Source organism: Acanthaster planci, linkage group LG20 (assembly GCF_054643075.1).
Source record: "Acanthaster planci isolate LZ-2023a linkage group LG20, COTS_SCS, whole genome shotgun sequence".
Classification (NCBI taxonomy): Eukaryota; Metazoa; Echinodermata; class Asteroidea; order Valvatida; family Acanthasteridae; genus Acanthaster; species Acanthaster planci.
In genome coordinates this window covers 1,479,597-1,483,152 of record NC_141796.1, presented here as the reverse complement: position 1 = coordinate 1,483,152, position 3,556 = coordinate 1,479,597, and positions in this window count along the sequence as shown.

Genomic DNA, 3,556 nt, shown 5'->3' with positions numbered 1-3,556 from the left:
TTGTATGCCGTTAAGTCAATTTCTATTTACACAAGTGTTGTCCAACGTGTTTGTACAATTATCAGTGGAGTAGCCTGAGCATACCTTGGGGGAAGGGGTTCCCCTAAATATCTGGTAACAAGCATTTTTACCCCGTATAGGCCTACGTCCGCCTATTCCAAAGTGCCCCTTTTGCCATTCACTAATGTTGTATTCCCACACAGACGGTTGTCAATATTGTGTAGCATATCATTCCACGTTGAACAGCACTCTTACCCCTTTGCCTCGTTTTCGATTTTATGGATATTGGGGAAGGCATGCACGTAGGAACCGGGGGCCCGTAGCCCCCCCCCACAAGTTGTGTAATTTGAATTCTCGGAGTGGGGAGTATTTGTAGCAGTGTATGGTAATTTTAGTCAGATCACATTCGAAAAATAGAAATTGTAGAAAGATTTCTGGTCCCCCAGGAAAAATTATTTTCCTACGTGCCTGTGTTGGGGAACCAGTGAATAAACCCCTGCTTACCTTTTACGAGAGATACCCTTATCAACCCACCCCCATCAGTATAAGATTGCTAGGCTACAAATTCTAACAACCAAAAAGCTGGCTATGCAAGAGAAGTGTAATAAACAGGAAAACAACATCCTGTGCCCTGCTTTCTGATATAAACGTAAATGTTGGTGGCGGTAGCTTCTATTATACATGTCAAGTTCGCAGTGAAAGCTTATATTGCGTATACATACAAAATATCTCTACAAACACTTTCAATAGGCCTAGATATACTTTGCTGAGTAAGTTGAGACACTGAACTTCCGGTATACTGTGTCACTGGGTATTTTTATAATATATTTATTATTACTTAACTGAACCTCGTGCAGCAGAGTTCATCAAGAAAACAGAATCAGTTAGAGGAAAGATTGACATGTGGGAAGTTGACAGAGGATGAGTGCTAAAACATCTGCTAAGTGTTGACCCTTGAAAAAGGACCAACAAAAAATGGCGCCTCGATCGTAACCCTGCCTAGAAAAACTAATTATTGAGATCCCTTGTGTTTGGACAAGGTACCATAAATGCTCAACCATTAAGCATTGATACTAAGCATAATCCAAGTGACTTAAACCCGAGATTTACTTGAGATCTTTGGATCCGTCAGTTGTCATCGAGCTCTGGTCGAATGATGCTCACATTCTGGTACGTTGTTCGGATCCGGTGCCATGATGTCTGAAGGGCAAAAACGAATATTGAAAACATTAAATTTACAACTCCAGAAAAGATTTGATTTTTGTTTGAAAACCAAACCTTGTTTGGGATCCAAGCCCCCATGCAATGTGGTTTTACAGTGTTTGATCACTCACGTACATGTAAGTTCAAGCCCCATTGAAAAACGGTGTAAAATTAGCACCGTTCAGGGCCCAATAACATGCACGCCAACATCATCCCTTAGATTTCTCAAACACAAATGAAATTCTTGCCTGGTCACTAAACTTTCAATTTCTTTTCAATTTTCTGTGGGTTAACCAATTACACTTTTAACTGTTCCCACAAAACAAAATTAACCCCCAAAGGGTGATTTTGCGAAGTCTGATTGCAGCCATTTTTAAGTGGCAACCCTCGACTTTTTCGGGCACTAGGACCATTTTTCAACCGTAGTTTTTAGCCATTTTGCTCTCTGAAAGCTCAAAGACTCAGGGATTGATCCTGGCAAAGATCTACACAGCCTCACCATTTCGGGGGCCAAACAATTATTTCTTTTTTTTTTCAAAAGATACTGTGGGGCACTTTTAATGCTAATGAGCTGGCCAGAAATTCTCACTTCATGAATTAGTAGACTGCACCTTCGTGCCAACACATCCTGCATGTTTTGCGTCATGATCTATTTATATCTGTAGGCGATACCCGATTTTATCAGGATTTGTCCGGGAGTCAATCTCTTGTCTAGAGCTAGGTCTAGGTCCATTGGAAATGCGTGGACAATAGACCTAGCCGTAGCTCTGGAAGCCCGTTTCGGACACGGTCAGGGAACCAGACTAGCCTTTTCGTCGTGCCCCGCAAGGTAAAGTTGTCGACAAAGTCTCATTTGCAGCATGGACGAAGGAACACAAGGAGTTCGAACAGGCCGCTTAACCCCCGCAGAGGTAATTTGCAACCAATTAGCAAGCTGGCCTACCAGGGCAAAAGGCATGGAGACCTCCTAGGGCGCGAGACAGATTTACGATCCTGATAAGGTCCTTTGCTCACAGTGTGTCTTGCCGCTTCACGGTCACACAGAAGACGTTCGTGCTTCAAAATCGTTGGAGTTCACAAACTATGCACAAACAAATGCACGTAATGGATCACTAAGACGCATGCGCAGAAGCATTTTTTACACCATATAGCGTGCGCAGTGTATTTCATGTGATTCTCCGAAAAATTCTGAAACGATTGATGTTTCGATCGTCAAAATCCAACTTTCCATCGGTAAGTTTCGTCACAATTTCGTTGTTCGGATGATTGGGGAATTATGAAGAATATGAATCCAGATCTATAGTAAAGATTGCGGTAACACCATGTATTTATCTCTTCTTTGAGTATGTGTGGTTCTGAGAAGAACCGGGGAATAACTCGACGTTTCGAACAGTGTACTCTGTCCGTCTTCAGGAGACTGCAGGATTCTAACTGGAAGTGGAGCTTATATGGTGTAGAGAGGGATCCAGATGTAGGGATTAGCTCGGTGAGGCATTAAGGCAGGAACAGTGATGGCGGGAACAATGGATGCTGCACTGGATCCTGGGGCTGCATGCCCTGTATGTGTGTTTATCGGAGCGTGTCAGTTGGAGTTGGCAGTGGGAGAGTGAATAGCTGGGTGCCAAGGGGTATAGAAGACCCATAGGCTGACTGAGGGGGAAACCTAACTAGGGAGTCCTAGGGTATAGGAGACCCATTGGACTGGGATGTGAGGATGGGGCGCCAGATATCGCTGATGTTGAAGCCGATGTCTTGGGGAACTGTGTCGTGCTTGATGATTTCCATGGCTTCTCTAATGCGGCGGGGATACCATCGTTCGATGCTGGTGATAAGTTCAGCTTGGCTCCAGTTGATTTGATGGTCTTCAGTGTGGGAGTGCTTAATTATTGATGACTTTTCCAGCTCTCCCTTCCTACCATGGGCTTTGTGCTCGTTGATTCGGGTAGGGAGGTCCCTGCCCGTCTCGCCGATGTACACTTTGCCGCATTGGCAAGGAATTCTGTACACCCCCGGTCTGCGCTGGGGGTCCTGTCGGTCCTTGTGTGAAGTAAGCAGGTGATGCAACTGAAGTGGGGCTGTGTGAAAAACTTTAATACCGTGCTTGTGGAGAATCCGCTGGATGTGGTGGGAGGTGTTGCCTAAGTAGGGGAGGGTAATGGAACTAGGGGCCCTAACTAGTTGGCTTTGGGTATAGGAGACCCTTCAGCTGGGGGTGGATCTGGGATCTTGGGTCTTGACTTGGCTTGGCTTGTATCCGTTACGTTGCAGCGCTGCAGTGATGTGGTGGAGTTCTTGACCGAGGAATTCTTTGTCGCAGATGTTGTATGCCCTGCGGACCAGGGCCTGGTTGACG